The sequence below is a fragment of the Bubalus bubalis genome, chromosome 1 (assembly GCF_019923935.1).
Source record: "Bubalus bubalis isolate 160015118507 breed Murrah chromosome 1, NDDB_SH_1, whole genome shotgun sequence".
Classification (NCBI taxonomy): domain Eukaryota; kingdom Metazoa; phylum Chordata; class Mammalia; order Artiodactyla; family Bovidae; genus Bubalus; species Bubalus bubalis.
Window position 1 is genome coordinate 74,959,655 of NC_059157.1, and position 26,682 is coordinate 74,986,336.

General features: G+C 38.3%; 2 long non-coding RNA genes across 2 annotated transcripts; one reads left to right on the forward strand and one right to left on the reverse strand.

The window, feature by feature from the left end:
* Positions 1-7,973: 7,973 nt before the first annotated feature.
* LOC123332877 lies at positions 7,974-9,797 on the reverse strand. Its single transcript, XR_006550024.1, has 2 exons — positions 9,324-9,797; positions 7,974-8,981 (listed from the first exon to the last, which is right to left on the reverse strand). It is a non-coding gene; the product is annotated as an uncharacterized LOC123332877 (long non-coding RNA).
* Positions 9,798-10,301: 504 nt separating this feature from the next.
* On the forward strand, positions 10,302-23,516 carry LOC123332878. The gene is made up of 3 exons (XR_006550034.1): positions 10,302-11,194; positions 12,693-12,772; positions 22,741-23,516. It is a non-coding gene; the product is annotated as an uncharacterized LOC123332878 (long non-coding RNA).
* Positions 23,517-26,682: the final 3,166 nt, after the last annotated feature.

Below are 26,682 nucleotides of genomic sequence, written 5' to 3' on the forward strand. Positions count from 1 at the left end.
CTAGAGCTGTCTACGGAAGCAGAATAAGGGGAGGGATTGGAGAGACACTGTGGTCTGCTTAGGGAACTCCTCCCCTCTGTGCTACTCCTTAAGATTCTGAAATGGAACCCAAGGATCTACATTTCACAGTTTGAAAACCACTGGGGTTGACAAAAAGTAGTTCACTTTGAATTCCATGTTGACTCTTGCACTTTCTGGTCCTGTGACCTGAAGAAACACCACTTGTTTCTTGAGGCTCAGTTGTCTAATCTATGCAACTGGGACATAATAGCAATTTTTTAAAAAGTGCTTCTGACTTTTTGATCAGTTGATATGAGTGAATGTGCCTTGTGCAGTTTAAGGACTTGATAAGAGAACCTCTCCAGTTCTCCCTGTGTTTCAGGGGGACTCTGGCGGCAGAAACCATGGCCTTGAGTATCTTGAGGTTTGAGTATCTCAAGTTCAGTACTCCCTGAAACCTGGTTGTTCCCAGGTGAGTGAACGAGAAGAATGAAAAATAACCACCATGTTCTAGTGAAGTCATGTCATGAGCAGGGACTTGCTGAAGTGTGTGAGAGGTCAGGGTCCATACGTGTTCACAGCACTACCAAGTGTATCACTTAAATTTTCAGTCCCTGATTTTCAAAGCAAAAGGACTAACATCAAAGAAGGTAAACTCTTCTTATTTTTCCTTTTAGAGATTTTATTTAGAATTCTGAACTTTTCAGTAATCTTCTTGAATCTCCTTTATATTTATTCTTTTCTTAATTCCTCTCTGTTTCCCTTAGTTCCCACTTTTCCTTATCATTTGCTTCCTCACTCCACATGTTGAACTTGTATTTGGAAGGAGATTGGTACTCATGCATGTGTTGCATGGTATAGCATTCTTTATTGGATATTTGGAAACTGTACACATATTTCCTTAGTTGTCAGGTGTCCTTTTTGATGAAAAATGGCATTACCAAGTTTCCTGACTTCCCTCTGTCATTGCCCCAATCAACATTTAATTTCAAGGGAAAAATCTGTTCAAATTTCAAAAACTGAAGATGCAACATCCTTAAGAAAAATGTGAAAGAAAATGATCACCTTTTGAAAGTAATCTTCAAAGAAAAGTCACAAAGATGCATTTCAGTATTAACAACAATACTGAAGTCTTAATTCTAACAGTCATTGTTAATTAACACTCTGTATTAAGCACTCTTTTGGTGCTTAATGCAGATTTTAATATTAATACTAACATTAATTCTCATAATAGCTGTATGAAGGTGATACCACCATTATCCTTATTTTACTAATGTGAGTATAAAGGCACAGAAATGTTGAGTAAATTGCTCAGGGTCACACAGCTAGAAAATAGGAAATAGGATTTAAGCCTAGGCCATCTGGCTCCAGAGACCTGCTTTAATAGAACACAATCTTAAGTAAGTTTATGAGATGAGGAATGCCTATTGCTCCCCTTTCTAGGATAAAGATCAAAAAGATATAGTTAAGAAGAAAGCATTTGCACTAGCCTGACTTCTTGGTAAATTTGTGGAAGAGTATATAGAATAGAGGGTGTCATTTTCATTGATTCATATACTCTTGGATCCCACACAGCAGAAGGCTTTAGAGGACTCAACAGATTGTTCCCTAATCATCCAAATCCATGTAGTTTCTCATGAATAAAAGTTTATAATATTTTCAAACTATTTAGAGATTGGCAGCTGGGTACACTATTAATTCCTTTTGGAGCATGCCACTTAAGATGGGCCTTAATGAATGCAGCATTTTATTTTTAATTAAAATACTTAGTTCAGGGAGTATTTATTAATAATTCTAACAGCAGCAGATGGTCTGCTTGTGTGTTGTAACAATCTTTACCCAAAATCAGTCAAAATAATTAACAAAATGTAAATTATTAAACACTTAAATATGTATTATGTATCATTACCATTCCCATAACATATTCTAACCTTTTTATGAGAAAAAAACATGACAGTTAAGCAATTATATATAGGATATTGCATACCAAATGTTCAGAAAACTAGATTTTCTTGTTTTGTTATATTAAAAGTATCATTTATAATGGTAGCATTTTCTAGTATTCTTGCTGCCTAGAAGTGGAAGTAAAGCCAAAGCTAAATAAATAAAATTTTTCTTTAGTAAGAACATCATATAAATGCTTTATGAAAGAATTGTATCTAATATTGGACAAGAACCTGAAAGTACAGTCTGTTGTCATTTTTTTGGGGAGTCTGGGAACCATTCTTATCTTGTTCATTGATCTGCAATTTGATCAGTTTGCTCTAAACCATAGTTTCTTTAAAGGGCTTGAGAATCTTTGGCAGAAAACAACCACCAGTGTGTACAGATTTTCTTTCTCTGTCGCCTTTACCCCTGGCTTTCCCTGGTGGCCCAGATGGTAAAGAATCCGCCTGCAGTGTAGGAGACCTGGGTTTGATCCCTGGGTTGGGAAGATCCCTTGAAGAAGGGAATGGCTACCCACTCCAGTTATTCTTACCTGGAGAATTCCATGGACACAGGAGCCTGGTGGACTAAGGTTCATGTGGTCACAAAGAGTTGGACAGGACTGAGTGACTAACACTTTCTCATCCCACCCAGTTTGTGTTGCCTTTAAATCTACCTCTTTAACCTTCCAATAAGTGATATTGTTTTTATTTTCCTCATGGTCTTGGGTCATCAAAGTGAGATGCAATTTTGGAATTCCATATCTTAGTGATATTTGGGCATTCTATAGTTTAAAACTAGATGTTAATTAAATGATGATACTTAAAATTACTTTGAGTGAGAACCAGTAGAATGAAAATCAGTTCATGGTTGGGGATTTGGCATAGCTCCAACATGCACCAATTTGGTGCCATTTGGTATAGTTTGGGTCTGTCTTGGAAATTACGGAAACCATGAGTTTCAAAGCAAAGATTCTGAAAACGATGGTTTGCTGTGAAAACAATGTTATGCATACATTGGGATTAAATAGCTCCATTTAAATTCAATTAGTATTTAAGTTCAAATTTTAAAACTGAATTTAATTCTAGTATTTAAATTCAATATTTTAACTCTTTATTTAAGTACTATTCTTCCATTTTAATGGCAGATGTGTAAGGGAACTTAAAGGTCATCCCAAATGTGTGACTTGAATATTGTCTTCTTGGAGAATTTATTGAAATTTTCTAAGCCTTAGTCTCTTCACTTGTGTACTGAGGATAGAAATAGTACCTACATGACAGATTTGTTATAGATATTAAGTGGAAATTCCTTGCCACAGTGATTGGATATGGTAAGAGACTATCTATTCCACTTTCCTTCTTTTAAAAACTGATGAGGAACCTGAATTCCAAAGGGTTAATTGATTTTTCCTGGATCACCAAATTATTCAAAATGCCAGAAGTAGAAGTAATGTATCATGGAAACCAGGTCAGGGTTCATTTAATTAGACACTTATGATGTTTATTTGCTGGGAAAGAAGATTTTCTCTCTCAGGTTTCAAATTTTAATTTGCTACTTACAGTCACATTTGTGTCTGCAGGAAGAACAGCATCAGTAAATTAGTTTTCAAGAGTATAGCTGCACATTTAAATTATTTGCTTTAAAAACGTATCAAACATTATTTTATTTTATTTATTTACTTTTTCTTTGTATACTGTTTCATTTTGAAGGCTTCATTTTCCAAGTTCTTTGGACATTATCAGGGGAATTTGAGTTCTAAGCTCTTTCCTCTTCTGACAAAAGCATACAACTGTACAACTTATTGACTCTGTGTTAAAGATAAATTCATATAAACAACAGTTTCCTGAACTTGGAAAATGAAACATTATTATAAAAATAGCTAATTGCAGTTTTTTCTGGTCAGTTCTAATACTGGCAAATATTTGATGATAAATGTTTTTGTAAATTTAATTTTGTTCTTTACCTATTGTCATTTTTTTCTATTTAAGTTAAAATTACCAAATAATCCCACAGATCATTACTCTATGGGTTTTAACATCTTCACCATTTAGTACCCAAATAAAACAGATTTTCTTACAGTTTGCCCTAACACATAAATCTGCAAAGCCAATTGTGATATTTTATTATAAATGAACAATTCTTTGAATTTTTTAGTCACTAAAAACTTTTGTTTTGCCTTCCAGCAGCTGTCTTCTAGCAGGAACAGCTGCTGATATGTATATATAACATTTGTCAGGTTCCTTTATAAGCCATATAAACTACAAATGCTGTTTTAAGGGAAATTTAAAACTCTACATATATCTATATATCAAATGGTTAAATTATTTGAGAATTTTTGAAGTAATCACAGATCTCACTGAAGCAATTTTTCTAAATGTACCTAGCTGCTTGTTATTCAGGTATTTGTAAAATTTGCTTTTATTTGGGAACCAAAGTTATTCCTTCTGTGACACAGTTTAGCCTAAACTGAGTTATTGAATTATGTAAATTGTTTAAAGATAAAGCATAGGTAGTTATTATCCAGGGTTTTTGACATGGGAGATTATGTACTTACCATTAAAGACACCAATTTACTAATGATGGTGCATTGTTAGGGTTCAGTGTGTTCCACCATCTTGTTACCTTCCTTTCATCTCTGTAGAAACACCTGCGGTCCATTCCAGATGGCTGCTGCCCTGGAATGTAATCAGTCACTACTGTTCAAATGTCATCTGTGGAGATCTTGAGGCTATATGGTCCCTGTAGTGTTTGAAAGCAGCCCCTCATCTGCGTTTCCTTCTTAGGCTGCTCAGGAAGGTCGCTAAGCTTCGCAGAGTGCACGTGCAGTTGCCCTGGGGTATCTAGGGCAGCATTGTGTCTGGAGGGCTGCAGACATTAATTATCAGCCTCTTCTGCTGCATATGGTGGCAGGGAGGAGAATTGGGGATTAAGCAAGCCAGGTAGAACTTGAAGAGAAAAAATGAATTGTGCTCTCTCTGCGTATTTAGCATTCTGTCAGCCTCCTGGTCAACAGATCCTGTGTAAGGCCTTTTTCAAACCCCTAAGTAAAGCAAAGATGCAGATGCTCAGGGCTGGGCAATCAAAAATCTGAGAATTATCTCTAGGGAAGGAGTTTGGCTTCATTAACTACTGTCAAATGTCTGCCTTCTTAAAACCTTTGTACTGCTTGAAGTTTTACGTAAATAAGGCCATGGCTCTTAGGATCAGAAATAAGGAGAGGGAGAAAAGGAGGAAACAAAGATCAATATAAAGAGTTTAATCCTTTGACATTGAAGGTCCCCTCCATCTACCACCTAATCAATTTTCTGAGAAATAGTTTATGGGGCTTTCTGCAATTTCTGTAAGCTAGTTTTTTTTTTTTTTTTTTGGTACCAATCTAAACATGTTTTCTAAAGTGCCAAGTACAATTTACTTGGTTCTAATTTAATTTAATATCTTTGTTAAAATATGCATACCTAGATTTTTTCTCTGTTCCTGTCCATTAATTATTTTAAAATAACTTCATCAATTCCTAACATATGAAATTGGGATCCAGAGTTCCCTAACTTGTGTAGAACCTATCAGAAAGGCTCTTGTATGGTATGTAGATGTTAATCTTTTAATTTTTCCTTTTTTAATCTAATCATCTCACTACCATTTTGATAGTTATTAGTTTTACTTGCATTTTTGAAAACAAATTCTGGTTTCAATTTTTATTTCAACTCGTAAAGGACCTGTGTGCCACATTAAAATATTTTGTCTTCTATCTGTTTAAATGGCCCTTCACCTAAGGACCTTGATGTTTCCTAGTCAATCAGTCCTCACATCAGCATTTACTTAACATTCCCAAATTTCTGCCTTGACTGTATATTTTGACTATATAATATATATATATATATGTGCACACTATATATTATATATATTTATATATATTATAAATACCTATAGTATATATATAAGTATATATAATATATATAGTAATATATAAGTATATGCTGCTAAGTCACTTCAGTCGTGTCCGACTCTGTGCAACCCCATAGATGGCAGCCCACCAGGCTTCCCGTCCCTGGAATTCTCCAGGCAAGAACACTGGAGTGGGTTGCCATTTCCTTCTCCAATGCATGAAAGTGAAAAGTGAAAGTGAAGTCGCTCAGTCGTGTCCGACTCTTAGCGACCCCATGGACTGCAGCCTACCAGACTCCTCCGTCCATGGGATTTTCTAGGCAAAAGTACTGGAGTGGAGTGCCATTGCCTTCTCCGATATAAGCATAAACTCTATAATTATACCATATAAAATATATACACACGATATATATTTTAACCAACTCTCCCCTCCCTTAAAGGTTTTTTTTTTTTTTCCCCCCATCTTTTTACAGTCTTCAGACTTGATTTCATTGATTCCTTATTCTGTGAGGGGAAAGACCATATCTGTCTGGGTGCTGAGCAAGGTCTCTACACAGAGTTAATGGTCAGAACATGCTTGTTGGGTGAAAAATGGGTCATCAGTAAACAGGACACTTCAGTACTTTCCAATTCTAATTCAAGTCAACAGAGGAAGATACAAAATTTTCTTAATATGGAATTCGCCAAGAAGAACAATTATTCTCCAGGAACTCTAAAACAGTAGAGAGTTTGAAAATCCTAGTTGAACATTTAAGCCAGTTATAAAAACCTTAGATTTTCAACCGTCTTTAACAATCCTATAGAAAGTGTGGCCCAGGAGTTGAGAGTTAAGGATATTTATCAAAGCTGTTTCTTTGAATTTACTGAATAAATCATTCTGCAAAAGTAGCCTAGGGATCTTTTTCTTAGCTACCAAATTTGCCTTCATTATTTCATTGGGAACTAGCTCGCAGATGTAGGGATTGGCCCTGGATGGGCATCGTATGACTTTGTAATTTAAGTATGTGATTGTGTTGGCCACAGTAATCAGGCCATACTAGAGCCTTTCTGATAGGTTCTACACAAGTTAGGGAACTCTGGATCCCAAATTCATATGTTAGGGGGAGGGGACAGCAGCAATAGAGTTCCTAAGGACATAAAGACCAAAGGTTTGCCACTCTGGAGGGCTATGTGTATTGTATTGGTGGATTACCTTCATTTTTTAGCCCACACCTATTGTGGGGAAAAATTAATTGAAGCCCTCTCAGAAATTATACATCAGTAGATTTTAGAAGTCTGCCAAATAAATGCCTCCTATAAAGGAAAGTTGGCAACTTGCAGCTTGGAAATCACGAAGCACTAACCACTCAGAAACAGCACTAGGTCATTTAGGGTCTTATATAGAAGACTACTATCTTCATTGTAAATTATGATTAAAAAGTGTCATTCTCTAATACAAATACGTGGAAAATTCATCGTATAGATATTATTTATTGCCTACAAAAGTTAGTCACTCATTTTTCTTTCATTTAAGATATTGTTTCAAATAGAGGCCTCTTGAATTGAGTAAAAATGGAGTCTGGCCCTGGTTTTGGGTGAGTGTCTGTCCTAGCCTTTGGCCTATAAAATGTAAGTGGATATTCACAGGGGTCCCCAACCCCTGGGATCTAATGCCTGATGATCTGAGGTGGAGCTGGTAGGAAAATTGTCTTCCAAGAAACCAGTTCCTGGTGTGAAAAAGTTTGGGGACTGCTGCACCAGAGGCTTCTGGGAAGGTTTATCTTCCCTGATGAATCTTTCTTAACAGCCAAGTATTGGCATGGCTTGTTATGGACTAATAGATTAACAGAATAGGGACCAAAAATAAATAAAATAATGCTATATCCCTGGCAAAATATTTCTACAATATTGAGAAAACTTGAAAAGGGAAAATATTTAAATTATTAATAGTGGAAAGGTTAATTTTGGTCTATCATCTGGTTCTCCTTATACATGAATTCATTCAAAAGAAACACCATATATCTATAATACATGGATGAAAGACTGCTCAACATTATATATTGAGATGTGCATAGCCCCACTGTCTCTATGTCCAGTGGATTTAGACAACTTTGCTCTTGACTTTAGAATATCCCATCTTTCTGTAGTTCCAATCGGTGATGCAACCAGCAACTTGAACATTGGTATAAAGATTTCCTTTTCCTCCTCCAGAAACTTCTTGCCCTTGAGCAGGATTCAGTAGAAAACTGCAATATTTGAAGCAGTCACCTAGCAGTTGTTTAATGTGGATGACTATGCCCTGCAGGTTTATACGGAAGGAGATGGAGCAGGTTGTCAATTATTTCTGCACTCAGGGCTATGGACTAATAATATGCTAGAGTGAGGCAGAGGTTACACATCAGCTGCAATCCCACAGGCAATCTGAATCTGCCATTAATGGTGAAGAACTGAGGGTTTCAACAAGGTTGGGTTTCCTTGGTAGTGAGTTCCCAGTGATGCAAACTTGGACCAGGATGTAACAGGTATTGTTAAGTCAGAGCATCAGCTAGAAAATGAACAGGTAGAGGATGGCAGTAACATGTCATCAAATTACAGTTCACACTCCAAGGCCTATGTGTTGTCAGGCCTTTATGACTCTGAGACCTGCATCTTACTGATAGCGTATGCAGTCTGAGAGTTCTTACACCTGTTGCTTTCTCTGGAACACAAGTGTGACATGAATTTAGCTTATTGAAATTCCATAATATAACCATTTTTGTGAGGTTTAAACCATGGAAATACAGAATGGAGTGATTAGGGCATCTAATAAGTCCCAGGATCAGACTTTGGTATGATTAGTCAATGGTAAATACATTTTTTTTGTTTTTTAGTTATAGAGTAAGACACAGTAAGACACAATAAAAAGTTATAGGTGAAGACACATCAGCCATAGATGTTCTGTGGGAACTGTTGGTAGCAGGTACACTGATTTAACACGTTTTTGAAGTTAAGCTAGTTCCAGGACAATAAATGACAAAGCAGTCCACAAGGCACAAGCCAGTTTTCCTAAAAATCATTACATTATCTAACCAAATGAAATCTCTTTATGAGAATGCTGTTCTCTTCTACAGCAGACTCTGGGGTGGTCTCAGTCCTGTTCTTCACGTGTTTCTTCTGATCGTTCTTGTGTCAGATCCAGAAAGAGTATCGGTTTTCTGTGGATAGATATGATAAAGTGGATTAGACAGGTCTTTATACTTTTAGATCCTCTAAACTATTTATCGTCCCTTCCCTCTTGACCACCAGGGCTTCCCTGGTGGCTCAGATGGTAAAGTGTCTGCCTGCCTGCAATGTGGGAGACCTGGATTTGATCCCTGGGTCGGGAAGATCCCCTGAAGAAGGAAATGGCAGCCCATTCCAGTACGCTTGCCTGGAAAATCCAATGGACAGAGTAGCCTTGTAGGCTACAGTCCATGGAGTCACAGAGAGTCGGACTTCAATCCCTCTTGACTTAGAACTCAACAGAGAGGGTTTTGTGGTGTTAGTCATAGTCCTACCAAGGTTTAACTTCTTTTTCTCTCCGTTCTCTCTTCCTCTTCTGAGCTTTTCCTTAGTATCTTTTAAAAAATTTAATTAACTTTGGAATTTGGGAAGTAGATGAGAGGAAACAGTCCCTAGCTGATTGTTTTTCTTCCAAATTTCTCATTTGGAGGGACAGAGAACAGAAAGGAATTAGTGGAAATGAAAATGATGGGGAACAAAATCACTCAACTATATTAACATTGTTTTCCTGTTTTATCAAATATATTGGTGCTGGGCTACACCCCGCAGGCATGCAAGCTTTGTGACTGCCCAATTTCGAGACCAAAGAAAGACATGGGAGACAGTGACAGAGACATCAGTGGTTTACTGGATGGGAGATCTTATAGGTCTGAAGCAAAAGGTTCTGTAACAACACCCCACTGTATAAAGGAGAAGGCAGATAGGATAAACAACAGTCTTCCCTACTGTGGGTGGGGGAGTTGGGGAGAAGGAGACTACCACTTAAAAGGGGAATTGATTTCAGGCCAGCTTACCCATTACCAGGGAAACCAGCAGCTAGGACATGTTTGTTACAGCCCTCATGTGAACGACCCTCACAAGGGCAAATGTTTCCCTTTAATAAACTAGCAGGTGGAACGATTCTGGCCTAAGGATTAGAACAGTCATTAGCTGGGGCAGGGCCCAAGCACGTTCATGTGATTAGTGTGCAGAAGGGTGTAGGTGGAGCAGGAACTGGTGGAGCAGGGGATGTACAAAGAGCAAAAGATCAACCATCTTGAGTGGCCTGACCCTACAAGTGGTATACCCACTTTAGATTTTGAGGCATTTCATCTTTTAGCTACATTCTCACTATTTTTATTATGTCTATTTTCTATATCTGAATAAGGACCTAGCTTACTCATAATACATGGGGTGTGTATTGGGCAGAATTCTCCAGAAAAATAGAACCCATAGGAGATATAGAGAGATGGATAATCTTTTATTTACCTATTTATCTATGAAAAGATCTATTATAAGACATTGGGATACATAAAGGTTTAGAAGTTCCATGAACTGCCATCTGTAGCTGTAGACTCAGAAAACTGGTGGTGTAGTTTAGTTCCAGAGCCTGAAAACTGGAGAGCTGATGGGTAGTTTCCAGCAGGAATTGGAAGGCTTGAGAACCAGGAGCAATGAGAAGGGAAGATCAATTTCTCAGCTCAACACTCAGGCAGAATGAATTCACCCTTCCTCTAACTTGTTGTTCTATTCAGGACCTATATCAATGAGGGCCATCTGCCTTACTCAGTCAACCAATTCAAATGTTAATGTTCTTCAAGAACATGCTCACAGACATGCCATAAGCAATCTTTAACCGAATATCTAGACATCCCATGGCCCATTCAAGTTGATTCATAAAATCAAATATCACAGGATGTGACTGACTCTTCTTTCCTAGCATTTAGCTTTATTCTTTAATAAAAAATCTAAACTAGTAATTATTTTTGCTTATTTTGCTTTCTTGGTAGAGAACTCTGATGGTCAGTTTTATGTATCACCTTGAGTAAGCTATAGTCTAGTAGGTAATTATTTTAATCAAATGTTAATCAAAATATTACTGTGAAAGTATTTTGCAGATGTGTTTAAAGTCCATAATTATCTGACTTTAAATAAGGAAGATTATTGTAGACTGGGTAGGCCTGATTGAATCAGGTGAAAGGTCTTATAAGCAGACCTGAGGCTTGATTGAATCAGGTGAAAGGTATTAAGAATCGAACTGACGCTTCTCTGAAGAAGACATTCTACCTGTGAGCAGCTTCTGCTTGTGCCTGAGAATTTCCAGCTTGTCCTTCCTAAGGAACTGTCCTCTAGATTTCAGAGTTGCCTTGCCATTCACCACAATCATGTAAGTCAATTCTTTTCAAGGTAACTCCTAATATAAAGTACCTGCTGGTTCTGTTTCTCTGGTTGGACCTGACTGATACAGGGAAATGAGTTGATGGGTGGTAATGGCAAAAAATATTTCATCTTATTGATCTTGGGTGGCCTAGCCTGCAGCAGCTTGGAGCAGGCTTTGGGTTCCCAGCCAGAGACTGGGCTGGGTCGCGGCAGTGAAAGCACCAGATCCTAGCCACTAGACCAGTGGTCAGTGACAAGGACCCTGGCCCTATGGCTTTGCCGAAAAGAATTTCCACAAAGACAGAAAGTAGTGAAGCAAAGTGCTTATAAAAAGGAAAAAAGAGTGCAGTACCTGTAGGATAGACACACAGGTGAACTCAGGGAGAGTCACTGAGTTGTGCCCTCATGGCAGTTTGAATTACTCTTATGGGGCATTTCTTCCACTTTTCCTTTGTGTAGTCATTTTGATTTTTCTGGTTCACAGTTCATATTTAGAACATCTCTGTATCTGTCCATGTGTGCACACAAATCTCTTAGACTAGATGGATTTTACCAAAAAGGCATATGGGTAGGGAACATCCCTTGACACAGCTTCCCTTTAGCCTCCAAGGAGCCTTTTCTCTGTGTGTGGGGTCGGGAGATCTCTCGACTTTGAGAAAAGAAATATGTGGTCTGGGCAGGGTCCAGCCTCCTCCCCTTTGTCCTGCTATCCTCATCTTGGAGTTTCAGTCCACAGGGAATGAATCTCCAATTGCTTTATCCTCTACCTATACATAAGAGTATGGAAGAGGATTGGGTATTGAAAATTGAATTTCTAATTCTGACACTGGAGAACAGCATAAACAAGGCTGAATTGCCAGAGACAAGTATTTTCCTGATCCTCTGAGACTTACTGTTCCTTTAGAGCTTAAGGACCACATTTACTGACTTCAGTATGAGACTGGTTACCCAATAATTTCCTTGTATGTGCAACTTTTTCTCCTCCTGTATTTATTCCTCACTTACCTATTTTTGTAGTTTCACTTAAATGATTCAGCAAGGAACTCTCAATTCGGAAATTATTCTAATAAAAATGGGATCAACTGGTTTGTTAAAAAGTTTCTCTATCTTCATCAGGTCGTCAAAGGAAAGTTTAGTTAAGATGTTTAAATAATACGCCAGAGTACCCTTTAACATAATCTGGAAGCCCCGAACTAGCCAAAATGACTTAGAAAAACATGCAGCTTTTAAATTCTCTCTAACAACTGTCAGTGCTGCCGTGCCAGATCACCAGCACCACATGTGTGACCCCGTGGTATGCTATCCTTTTAAAAAGCATGCTCTGTTTTGCTATCCCCACTCCTTTTTTCCATCTGCCTGCTGACCCATGTGGCTGTTTTAACATACCCCTCAATGGAAGTCTCATACCTGCCTGGCCAGCAGAAAGTAACAGAATGACAGCAGTTTCTATGGGACCACAGAGGAGGGAATGGGAAACCTTAGAAGCCTTGTCTTTTTCTGGACAGCTAAAATTAAGACAGAGGACAGCTCTGGGAAAAGTCATGCCCTGGAATCTTCAGTTGGTGCACAGCAGTTTAGAGAGTGGGTGAGTAAGTGCACAATCTATCTTGGGGCAGTTTCCCTTCTGGAAAAAGGGGCAATTTGTTTTAGGGTCATATGCAGGGCATCTATCTGCATAAGAAACCCTAATAGTTTCTAAACACAAGTGTTTCACCATCGAATCTCATGACCATTTTCTCAGGCAGGTGAGTTTGTAATGAGTCAGTCCGTCAACACACTAATTACGATTGTGTTCACCCTGCTGCTGCTGCTGCTAAGTCGTTTCAGTCGTGTCTGACTCTGTGCGACCCCATAGACGGCAGCCCACCAGGCTCCTCAGTCCACAGGATTCTCTAGTAGTCACCAAAAGTGTGTTGTGGGGCGAGGGGGTGGGGTGGGGGGGGGGCGGTAATTGCTTCCTTTGAGAGTATACAAGGTTATTTACAGGTTAATTTTCATCCAAATTTCTTCTACATTTCCTGACATGACATTTAACTAGTGTAATTTCTTCAAAAGATCATGTAGGCAGTTGTTAAAGAGAATCCAATATCTGTTTACTGAATTATCTAGCACCTAAAGCAAAATAATATTTTTAAAAAAAGGAAGAATTTTAATCTCTTGCTCCCCCCAGCCCCCCACAAATTGACCTTTACTTCACATGAAGTGGATGGAGACAAATAATTTGCTAACAGAAAAAGGAAATCAATCATCTTTTGAAAATCAGCTTAGGCTCAGTGGACTCTTAATTACTGACTATATATGATTGGCAAAAAAAAAGCATTTTGGGGGAGTATCACTGATGTAATTCACTGATAGTTTTAGAAAATAATAGCCCCATAATTTATCTGATGTACAAGCATTCCTGAGCGAAACTTGGGTCTGCTTGCCCACGCACAGTAAAGTCGGTCCACTGACACTGAGTTGTGAAGTGCAGTGTTGATTGCAGGGCACAAGCAAGGAGCCCCAGCAGCTAGTGCTTGAAAGGCATGAACTCCTTGAAAGCTTTTAGGCAAAGGGTTTTAAAGACAACACGAGAGGGAAGGGGATTATGGAGCCTGTAATCAGCTCGTGATATTCTTCTGATGGGTTGATGGTGAGGTAATCAGGACTCAACAACATCATCAACCTTCTGGTTCCAACTGGCCTGGGGTCTATGTGCTTGTGGGCAGTATACAGTTAACTTCTTCTACCTCGTGGGGTTTTCAGTATTTGTGTAACAGCTCAGAATATTATCTATAGCCCTGGAGGAGAAACTGAATGTCCTTGACATTGTTTAATGATAAAACTATTATTATTTTGTCTTTCTTGACTGTTTTACTTTCTGCATTTTTAAACTTTTCTGATTAAATTCATTCAATGACTACAGTTTTTCTACAGACAAAAGATAAGCAGAGGGTAGGGGGTGAGAGGTGACTGTGTTCTGGGAAGGCCCCACCAGGCCCTGCTCAGTTACACATGTTCAAGGCTAAATTGTATTAAGGTCAGTAGACATCTCCCACAAACAGGCATATGGCTGCCAAATTTTCTTTGGAGGGTTTAAATGTATTAGAACCCCAAAATTACATGAAAAGCGTCATTTATAGTAAAATACAAAGTTTATCTTTAAAGTCCTGTGAACTGAAATCACCAAGTCTCACAAAGCTTTAAACTTTTCCTCAGTCACGCTTGTGGTAAGATGAAAGCTGTGTTCCATGACAGCGTCTGTGGCATTGTGGTTCCAGTGCTGCGCCTCTAACAGTTCAGCTTGGTGGCTTTTGTGCCTCTGCAGGGAGCTCAGGTGACTTCACTTTCACTTTTCACTTTCATGCATTGGAGAAGGAAATGGCAACCCATTCCAGTGTTCTTGCCTGGAGAACCTCAGGGACGGGGGAGCCTGGTGGGCTGCCGTCTATGGGGTCGCACAGAGTCGGACACGACTGAAGCAACTTAGCAGCAGCAGCAGGGAGCTCAGGAAATCCATCTGATGGAACACCCAACTCCAAGTTAACTGATCAGAAAATGCTTACAGATCTTGCCAAGGCTATCAATTAGCTTTCGATAGGCTCATCCTATCAAAACAGAAATTTTCCTAATGATAGAGAAGACAATTTATCCATATCCCTGTGTCAAAAACTTTATTTGATCCCTGATGACCCTAAGACCATTCCTAAAAAACGGAGCTGGTCAAAGGCGATCAAGGGCACCTCTTTATTTGGGGGAGAATTCAGACTTCAGAGCAGCTGACTACTCTGTTCAATAATCACAATCTCTTTAATCACAGTTAGGTCAATAGTGAAATATTTACTGCACATGCTTCCAGAATGATTTGAAGCCAGCTCTTAGGAGAGCATTGATGATCTCAGGGTAATCCGAGGCATCGTTATGTGAGGTGTCAATGTGCCACGCTGAACAATACCTCTGATGCACATCTGTGGATCATAAATAATAAAAAGCTGTTTTAAAGGCTTCATAGCCCCAGTAGAAAATTACCTCTGACTATAAACAGGGCAGGGCAGCTCTCAGTGGGGTGGAGGAAAAAAAGTGTAAGATTTTATAATATGAGCAGTGAAGATCAGAACATGGTAAAACCCCAATTATTTCAAATTTGAAGAAACTTTAAAAACTTTTTTTTTTCTGGTAAAAATAGTTGCCTTTTTAAATTTCAGTGTGTGTGGTAACTTTTGCTCCGTCTTTTGTTAGATAGCCTTTTATTGTATCTTTCCCTTATATTACTAAATGTGCTTCAGTTCTTCTGGGACAGGGATTGTGGGTTTTTCTATATTTAGTTGATCTCATCCAGTGAATTTATTAAAAATTAAATTTTTAGAAAGATGTATTGCTAACAACAAGTGATGGGTCAGTTTTGATGAAAATTCTATTTAAATTATTGATGTGTATCTTCAAAAAAACAAGCTTAATAGCCTATTATGAAGCATATTTGAATGAAAGGACAAAAATAGTCACTCACAGAAATTGTCTAGCAGCACTTCACAGACAATTGCACAAATTATCCCAAAGCAACCGTGACATGAGCTCCATTTATAATATGACATAGATGATATGGCCCACTGCTTACAGGGCCATATCTCAGTTATTTTAAATAGAAAACTTTAACAAATGCACTCAATTAAGAGCCCAGTTTTAATCAATTGCAACCTGGCCAAGGCAGTACCACTGTTTCTTTTTTTAAAAAGCAAAAACCTTCCTTCAAACAATTACGGGACTTGAAAAGATCACATGTATAGGATGAAGCTATAGTTCTAAAACATTCAAGGTTCTTCTGCAGAAATAGCTAGTGGCAAACCTGCTTTGAACAACGTAATTGTAGAGAAAACACTTTAGTGGGCTCTCATGTGTTCCCAATGGCCATTTAGAAATGGCTTTTAGTAAGTTTATAAATGTCAACTTTAAAACTCAAGATTCTAGACTGTGACATATTGTATAGAATGATTATGTTCATGTCTCTTATCAGTAAGATTAATGGTTTATAACTGGTAGAGCATCAAGATCTGAAATAAATACCTCATGGAATCTCAATGAATGAATTATGTCTGAATGAATTTTAAAAAGAAAATGATAGTCATAATATTGGTATGTTCACATAAATCTAAATGTATTATACTTAAAACGTGGTTGAAGATACCTGCCAGGTGTTGAAAGATCTACATATCACGTATTAACTGAACCAACTCCATGAATCATCTGGAGAACATGCAAAAAGTCTTCAGAATGAAATAAGAACCTCCATGTGTGCACAACACAAATTTCTTACAAATAAAGGTATCAGTCAATTTTTTAGAAGGGTGCTAATGATACTTCTATAATTTAATGGTCTTTCTTGATTGGCTTTTCATCAAGCCAATGTTTAATACACACAACTCAAAAATAAGAGTTACATGACACTGCAAGAAGCATTCTACAACTTATCAAAATATGTGTTTATGTGTGTTTATAATTACATGTGTGCATGTATATATATAATTTAGTGTTCAACATCAGATTCATGTTTATCTGCCATGCTCCTGTGCAGGGCCTGATTATGGCTGATTGGACAGGTGTCTGCTCTGATGTAATTATCCTGATAGATATCAAATATTTTAATATAATTCTATGCAAAACCAGATGATCAAGTGTTGATAAACAGCAATACTTATTCTAATACTCTAATACATTTTACTGTTAAAGTAAAATTTCATTGCCGACCCAAGTAATGAAGATTTGAGGAAATAGGTTTATAAACACTAGATACAATGGGAATCATTTAGTTTAGTGAAGAGAAGGCTTAGAGTTGAAAACATTTCATGTTCAAAGTTCCCTCTTAGTCAGTAAAGAATCTGCCTGCAAGGCAGGAGACCTGGGTTCGATTCCTGGGTCAGGAAGATCCCATGGAGAAGGAAATGGCACCCCACTCCAGTACTCTTGCCTGGAGAATCCCATGGACAGAGGAGCCTGGCAGGCTACAGTCCATGGGGTCGCAAGAGTTGGACATGACTTAGTGACTAAACCATGACCAATGTTCCAAGTATGGTAAATAGAAGCTGGATATATATAAATACAACAAGTTAAAAAAATGGGAGGGCTTCCCTGGTGGTCCAGTGTTTTAAGACTCTGCCTTGCAATGCAAGGGACACCAGCTTGATCCCTGGTCCGGGAAGATCCCACATGCCATGGAGTAGCTAAGCCCGTGTGCCACTACTGAGCCAGCACTCTAGAGCCCATGCTCCACAATAAGAGAAGCCACCACAAGAGAAGCCTGTGTAGTGTAATGAAAGAGTAGCCCCTGCTTACCAGCAACTAGAGAAAGCCCTCTAGCAACCATGAAGACTCAGTGCAGCCAAAACATAAAAATAAAAAATAAATCAGTCAAAAAAAAAAAAAAAAGCAATTGGTATAATTGCCAGGAGTCATTGCACACACTTCCTGAACCAAGGGGTTGCTTTCCATCTGAAATTTTCTGTGTTTGGTTGAAAACCACAACTCAATATATCAATATCTCTGAGAAAAATAAAGATTTAAAGTTCACATTTTAAAATCTGTCTTTTTGTAAAGCTTTTGAACTGAATGTATATAGCTTGAAATTTAATGTCTTTAATATTTGCATTATCCTTTATTTAATTTTCACAAGAAGTAAACTGTTTAATGTCTAGTTAAAATGAAAAATCCTTTTTTTTTTTTTTTAACCCTAGCTCTAGCCATTCTTGTCAGTCTCACTGTCTATCTATTTATCCATCTAAATTGATCTCTTCTCTGGCACAAGTCCCTGCTTTCTGAAAGTGCAAATCACTAATGGCTGTAAGATCTTGGTATTTAGAAAGATTATATTGAACCAAGATTCATTTTTTTTTAAATAAAATTTTTAAATGTGTTTGGTATGCAAGTATAGGGCTTCCCTGGTGTGACTCAGTTGGTAAATAATTCACTTGCAATGTAGGAAATCCAAGTTTGATCCCTGGGTGGGGAAGATCTCCTGGAGAAGGGAATGGCTACCCACTCCAGTATTCTTGCCTGGAAAATCCATGGAGAGAGGAGCATGGAGGGCTACTCTCCATGGTGTCGCAGAGTGGCACAGGACATAGCGACTAAACCACCAAGCATGCAAGTCCAGTTCAGTCATTCGGTCGTGTTGGATTCTCTGCGACCCCATGGAATGCAGCCTGCCAGGCCTCCCTGTCCTTCACCAACTTCAGGAGCTTGCTAATACTCATGTACATCGAGTCAGTGATGCCATCCAGCCATCTCATCTTCTGCCATCCCCTTCTCCTCCTGCCTTCAATCTTTCCCAGCATCATGCTCTTTTCCAATGAGTCAGTTCTTGCATCAGGATGCAAGTATAAGACAGTTGTTTTTTAAACCATAGTTATTGAAGGTTAAATGTAATTCAAGTCCACCCCATCTCAATTTTTTTCTTTAGTTATTTAAACTACAAATGAGTGAGGCAAAAAGAGATGATGGTTTGTTTGCTTCTACTGAATACCATACAAACCTTTGGTAAAAATTAGTTGCTGTTTCTTACACTCTTCTGCAGTTTCACAGTCTTAAATAGATGTCTAATAGGTTTCTCCCCTAAATTTACCATTCTGATAAAATCTTGAAAACTATGAGAAGAAAAAAATGCACTGTTGAAAATAATTCTGTTGTGGGTGGTTAAATGCTGATCTGTACTAGAGGATATTACTACCTGTCTTAGCTTTTTGATTACATGCTGCCACAGATTACACTTTATAATACATTTTATGACTGGGGTTAAATTAAATATAATATAAACTAATTTGATACTAGATTACAGATATTTCAAGACTAATTTTTATTAAAGTTCTAAAATTATATATAAGGTGAAAATTTCCAGATCTCTATAGTCATTCATCAATATGGTTTATAAAATTATTTTTGCTGATGTGTTTATATATAGGAAAAGTGATATATTTATTCAGTGTACCAAACTAGTTGCTAAGGAATTTATCCCAAACCTCTCGCTCTTGAACATTACCTGGTGAAACTTTTTCTCCTTTATAGTTATTTCAGCTTGACTGAATAAGTTTCTAGATTGAAATGGAACATTAGAAAATCAAAAAGAAGATGAAGTTTCACAGTCAGTATTTGATTTGATATTCCTTGAAATTTAAATCATGACCCAGCTGAATCCCTGAAAGAGACTTTTTTTAAAAAATTTAATCCCAACTTGCCTTCTATTGAGTTGCACTATGAACTGACTTCAGAAATATCTGGGAACAGAGAGGCAGGTGAAGAAATGGCTTAGAGATTGAGGGAAGGGCTAGGATCAAGGCTAGGATTCTTCAGCTCCTCTGTGAGCAATGGGAAATAATAAATGCCAAAAAGCAAAATGGCTGTTTGAGGAGGCTGTACAAATAGCTGTGAAAAGAAGAGAAGTGAAAAGCAAAGGAGAAAAGGAAAGATATAAGCATCTGAATGCAGAGTTCCAAAGAATAGCAAGGAGAGATATGAAAGCCTTCCTCAGCAAGCAATGCAAAGAAATAGAGGAAAACAATAGAATGGGAAAGACTAGAGATCTCTTCATGGGAAACAGATGGGGAAACAGTGTCAGACTTTATTTTTTTGGGCTCCCAAATCACTGCAGATGGTGATTGCAGCCATGAAATTAAAAGACGCTCACTCCTTGGAAGAAAAGTTATGACCAACCTAGATAGCATATTCAAAAGCAGAGGCATTACTTTGCCAACAAAGGTCCGTCTAGTCAAGGCTATGGTTTTTCCAGTGGTCATGTGAGAGTTGGACTATGATGAAAGTTGAGCACCAAAGAATTGATGCTTTTGAACTGTGGTGTTGGAGAAGACTCTTGAGAGTCCCTTGGACTGCAAGGAGATCCAACCAGTCCATTCTCAAAGAGATCAGCCCTTGGATTTCTTTGGAGGGAATGATGCTAAAGCTGAGACTCCAGTACTTTGGCCACCTCATGCAAAGAGTTGACTCATTGGAAAAGACACTGATGCTGGGAGGGATTGGGGGCAGGAGGAGAAGGGGACGACAGAGGATGAGATGGCTGGATGGCATCACTGACTCGATACATGTGAGTCTGAGTGAACTCCGGGAGTAGGTGATGGACAGGGAGGCCTGGCGTGCTGTGATTCATGGGGTCGCAAAGAGTCCGACATGACTGAGCTACTGACCTGAACTGAACTGAAAGATCTCTTCAAGAAAATTAGAGATACCAAGGGAACATTTCATGCAAAGATGGGCTTGATAAAGGGCAGAAATGGTATGGACCTAACAGCAGCAGAAGATATTAAGAAGAGGTGGCAAGAATACACAGAACTGTACAAAAAAGAGCTTCACGACCCAGATAATCATGATGGTGTGATCACTGACCTAGAGCCAGACATCCTAGAATGTGAAGTGAAGTGGGCCTTAGAAAGCATCACTATGAACAAAGCTAGTGGAGGTGATGGCATTTCAGTGGAGCTGTTTCAAATCCTGAAGGATGATGCTGTGAAAGTGCTGCACTCAATATGCCAGCAAATTTGGAAAACTCAGCAGTGGCCACAGGACTGGAAAAGTTCAGTGTTCATTCCAATCCCAAAGAAAGGCAATGCCAAAGAATGCTGAAACTACTGCACAATTGCACTCACCTCACATGCTAGTAAAGTAATGCTCAAAATTCTCCAAGCCACGCTTCAGCAATACATGAACCCTGAACTTCCTGATATTCAAGCTGATTTTAGAAAAGGCAGAGGAACCAGAGATCAAATTGCCAACATCAGCTGGATCATGGAAAAAGCAAGAGAGTTCCAGAAAAACATCTATTTCTGCTGTATTGACTATGCCAAAGCCTTTGACTATGTGGATCACAATAAAATGTGGAAAATTCTGAAAGAGATGGGAATACCAGACTACCTGACCTGCCTCTTGAGAAACCTATATGCAGGTCAGGAAGCAACAGTTAGATCTGGACATGGAACAACAGACTGGTTCCAAATAGGAAAAGGAGTACGTCAAGGCTATATATTGTCACCCTGCTTATTTAACTTATATGCAGAGTACATTATGAGACACGCTGGGCTGGAAGAAGCACAAGCTGGAGTCAAGATTGTCGGGAGAAATATCAATAACCTCAGATATGCAGATGACACCAACCTTATGGTAGAAAGTGAAGAGGAACTAAAAAGCCCCTTGAGGACAGTGAAAGAGATGAGTGAAAATTTTGGCTTAAAGCTCAACATTCAGAAAACTAAGATCATGGCATCTGGTCCCATCACTTCATAGGAAATAGATAGGGAAACAGTGGCAGACTTTATTTTTTGGGGCTCCAAAATCACTGCAGATATTGATTGCAGCCATGAAATTAAAAGACACTCCTTGGAAGGAAAGTTATGACCAACCTAGATAGCATATTGAAAAGCAGAGACATCACTTTGCCAACAAAGGTCCATCTAGTCAAGGCTATGGTTTTTCCAGTGATCACGTGTGGATGTGAAAGTTGGACTGTGAAGAAAGCTGAGCACCAAAGAATTGATGCTTTTGAACTGTGGTGTTGGAGAAGACTCTTGAGAGTCCCTTGGACTACAAGGAGATCCAACCAGTCCATTCTCAAGGAGATCAGTCCTGGGTGTTCTTTGGAAGGACTGATGATAAAGCTGAAACTCCAGTACTTTGGCCACCTCATGCGAAGAGTTGACTCATTGGAAAAGACTCTGATGCTGGGAGGGACTGGGGGCAGGAGGAGAAGGGGACGACATAGGATGAGATGGCTGGATGGCATCACCGACTCGATGGACATGAGTTTCAGTGAACTCTGGGAGTTGGTGATGGACAGGCCTAGTGTGCTGTGATTCATGGGGTTGCAAAGAGTTGGACGTGACTCAGCGACTGAACTGATAGTAATTAAAGTCTTCCACCTGTGGAAAGGCAACATGAGTTTTCATTTCTACTCACTTTGTGTAGTTTCTCCAATCAGCTACATTCTTAGACATTCTGGCCTTCTGAGTTATTCAAAATAGAAGACAGAATGTCAGTTTATGTGCCAACAACAGGTCTCCAAACCTGTATCTTCTTTAAAAAGCCAATTTATATTGTGACTACTGTGTAACACATTTGAGTTAGATTTAGAGTTATAAAAATGAAAAACTTAAATCAACTCTGATTTTAGAAGTAATCATATATCTACGCATAATTTCTCTCTTTTAGGAAGTTACTGCTTTATTTGTCCCCATTTCTATTCTGTTTTCTCTAGAGATCTCTATAAAATTATGTTTTCATGGAAAGCTCACAGCACAGTTTAATTTCCAAGAGCCATGCACAGATTTCCTATATTTGTAATTATGTAGTAGTCTCTCTGTAAAGCCCTTTTGGTATCTAAAATTTGGAGTTCAGGGAAGTTAAAATATCACCTATCAGCATTCTTGAGGACACAGAGGAGGCTGTGAGGGGTTAAGCTCATCCCTGAGACCACACTACTGCCAGTAATCCTACACCCGGACAGACTTAAATTGAATTTTAGCCATCTGTGTACATGCTCAACTCTGAGAGGAAGTTTTGTGGTTTTTGTTTTTATTTTAACAGCATGGGGGATTCAGGCAGAGACAGTGGCTGAAATGGAATCCATTGCATCAAATGGCTTATGTGCTGACTGAATTTAAAATTGGACTTTCTTATTCTCTGATTTTTGCTTCAAAGATGCGTAAAGTGGGAGGCAGGTGTCTTGTAAATAAAAAAAATGTGAATCAGCTACAAAACATGGAATGGGGGAGAATAAAGAGCTTCCACTGTTCATTAAAAAATAAGAAGACGAAGAATAGGAGTTTGTACAACATTAACAGTCTTGGCAGTTTCCAGAAATCAGTTTTTGTACAGTGATACAAATATCAAGATGCTTCTCAAGATCTAGCTTTCACTAAATTTTACCAAGAGGGTTGGGATAACTTCATCTGAAAAACAACACTAGAATCTCTAAAATATGCTTTTCCCTTTATGTACCAAGATTTTTTTTTAAGAAATAGAAATAAAATGTCTATCTTCCAGAAGAGTCTTTGGAAAATAAGATATATTTGTAGCATGATAGAGGGAAAAATGTCTACCATGTGCCCTACGTATTATGTCACACCTAAATATTTGCAATACAAGTTCCATCCAATATTTTGAAAACATATTGGTTAACTTAAATGATTAACACAAACTACATTATTTTAAAGAGAAGGAAGGCAGCCAACTTCAGCCTCAGTAGGATGAGGCATCATTCTGTTGCAAGGTAGCAGATCCGAACATATTTTCAGTATGTATTAGAGTTTCCTTACTTTGGTTTTTCCATCAAAATCATACACTAAAATTCGATATTCCCCTTTCAAATAAAGCAAATTCCCTGTTGTCTTGAAGAAAGTTGTTCTTAGCCATCTTGAATTTAAAAAGGAAAGCTCCAACAGCACTCAACAAATAAGAAACACACTGGTTACTTAAAAATACTCTCTTGGGTATTGTCCAAGAAACTCTGGGGACCCCAGGGAAATAGAGTATTTTAAGAGAAACAAAAACATACTTCAAAGAAAGAGGTATTGAATTTCTTCCTGAATGTTTTTATGTCCAGCCTCTGTTGAAATAGGGAATAGGGATTTTAATAGCCTGTATCTTCTTTTCATGGTGGATCTTGGTTGTACAGCCTCAAATGATAGAATCACTGAGATCGGGCATTCTACTTGATTGAAAAAGAATAAGAGCATGAAAAAACTAAAAGTGTATAGATGATGGGAAAAAGTCTTAACTAGAAACTAAGCTCCCAGTAAGAGTACATCAGGTAGGATCCAGGCCCAAAAACAATCAGGTACAAATGATGAAGAAAGGAGCAAGAAATGATCTTGAAAAAGGAACTAGGAATTCTAATGATGAACTCAGAACTCAGAACATCCTTCATCTAATGATGAACAATAACAATATCAGAAAGAGTAAAGCTAAGATATTCCTCTGAACTTTGTATTTTATACAAAATAAATAAGTATCTTTGATAATAATTTTATCAGATCACATGGACAACATATTCACTATAGAAAACCAGAAAACGAAAATAGACTATATAGACACACAGACAACTCCTATGAATGTTTTAGCATATTTTCTTTCATTCTCATTTCTGTATAAGTTTGCATGAATGAAATAATAAAAGATTGCTTCTCCCCCATCTTTCTTTATCACTTTATCCGACAGCACCTTTCAGATGACAGGATTAGCTTTAAATGCACCCTGCCCTGAATGTGAGGTTATATACAGCCTAAACATTTTCTGAAGTGCAAAATGAGATTTGAAATGTATTACAATATTGAGAATGAAGCTTTTATTTGTAAGTACCACCCTTATGGCAGAAAGTGAAGAGGAACTAAAAAGTCTCTTGATGAAAGTGAAAGTGGAGAGTGAAAAAGTGCACTTAAAGCTCAACATTCAGAAAACGAAGATCATGGCATCCGGTCCCATCACTTCATGGCAAATAGATGGGGAAACAGTGGAAACAGTGTCAGAGTTTATTTTTCTGGGCTCCAAAATCACTACAGATGGTGACTGCAGCCATGAAATTAAAAGACGCTTACTCCTTGGAAGGAAAGTTATGACCAACCTAGATAGCATATTCAAAAGCAGAGACATTACTTTGCCAACAAAGGTTCGTCTAGTCAAGGCTATGGTTCTTCCTGTGGTCATGTATGGATGTGAGAGTTGGACTGTAAAGAAGGCTGAGAGCCAAAGCATTGATGCTTTTGAACTGTGGTGTTGGAGAAGACTCTTGAGAGTCCCTTGGACTGCAAGGAGATCCAACCAGTCCATTCTGAAGGAGATCAGCCCTGGGATATCTTTGGAAGGACTGATGCTGAAGCTGAAACTCCAGTATTTTGGCCACCTCATGCGAAGGGTTGACTCATTGTAAAAGACTCTGATGCTGGGAGGGATTGGGGGCAGGAGGAGAAGGGGACGACAGAGGATGAGATGGCTGGATGGCATCGCTGACTCGATGGACGTGAGTCTGAGTGAACTCCAGGAGTTGGTGATGGACAGGGGGGCCTGGCGTGCTGCAATTCATGGGGTTGGAGAGAGTCGGACATGACTGAGCGACTGATCTGATCTGATCTGATCAGGCTTTGATAATGTGAAATAGGATTCCTAGGTTCCAAAAAGGCAGTGTCTGGAAGACATAAAGTGAGATTTTATGAAATAAATCATAGAGTAATTTCTTTAAGAGTTCTTTCCCTTCTGATATAATATAACTACAGCTAATTGGCAAGGGACAGGATATCTTAGAGCATGACAGTGGAGCAAACAATAATCTTGCTGCTGCCCTCTTCTAGCATTAAATCACTGTATGTGAGTGTGATAGGACCCTGAGCAGAATGCTTGCCAAGGTAGAACTATGAGGGCTCCAGGGCTGTGAGTTTTCATATGTATCCCAGTACCTAACACCATTTGAGCCATAGTAAGAGAGGGATCTATGTATAAAGTCTTGAGAATTTCAGGGAAAAGAGTTGAGGCCCCTTGAATCTCATATTAGAAAGGGAGAAGAAAATGCTAAGGGGTCACCCAACTAGTAGAGGATTGGAATTGTGATTAGGCAGACTCAGAGAAAAGGGACTATGAGTTCAGAAGCTGGGATGGGACCATGGATAGTTTCAGTCAAATGAAAATTATATGGGTGGCATACCAATACTGTCATATATTTACTGATGTGCTAATGTTAGATACTTTATTTATATAATAAATACTGCATTTATATTTTAGTGTGCCTTGCTGATGAGTCTATAATGATAAATTCCTAAAAGTATAGTTGCTGGATCAAGAAATATGATTATTTTATAGATTATAAATTTTAGAACATGCCAATTTTTTCTCCAAATGATATTGACAAAGAGTTTCTTTTGTCCCAACACAGGACAATAATATTTAAAATCATTTAGTAATTTGAAAGGCCAGGATATGGAAGTTTCTTTGATTGCTAAAAGATGCTAAAGTCTGTGAAGTCATAGTTAATATAGCGTTGGGAGAAATCTTTGAGAACACATAGCTGCTAACTGACATTCTACCTGGACCTGGATAATAGGAGATACTTCTTGGAATGTGTGTTCTTCTTGCCCTTTCATCCTCAGAAGTTACCCCAAGGATACAGCCTTAAGATAATAATGTGGTGTTCAGACACACAACACTGTGTATACACATTGGGCATCTGGATGGTATGCACAATCAAATCCAGTTTTAAGGCCTCTACATAAATTTCTGAGATTTGGTAGGCAGGTATAGAGATCAACTCATCTTGCAAGTACCCAAAACAAATGTCACATGTAAATTCCCTTGTTTATTTAACCTCCCACCTGCCAGTATGGTGTAACTTGCTTTTTCTTCCATCTCTCTCTGCCTTACACATTTGTGGGCCTATTTCAAATTAAACCTGGGATGTTCCCAAGAAGGTTGGGATTTACTATAGATTTTAAAAAGTTTTCTTCTGATTCTTCAAATAAAACAGGGTTATCTCATAGGGAA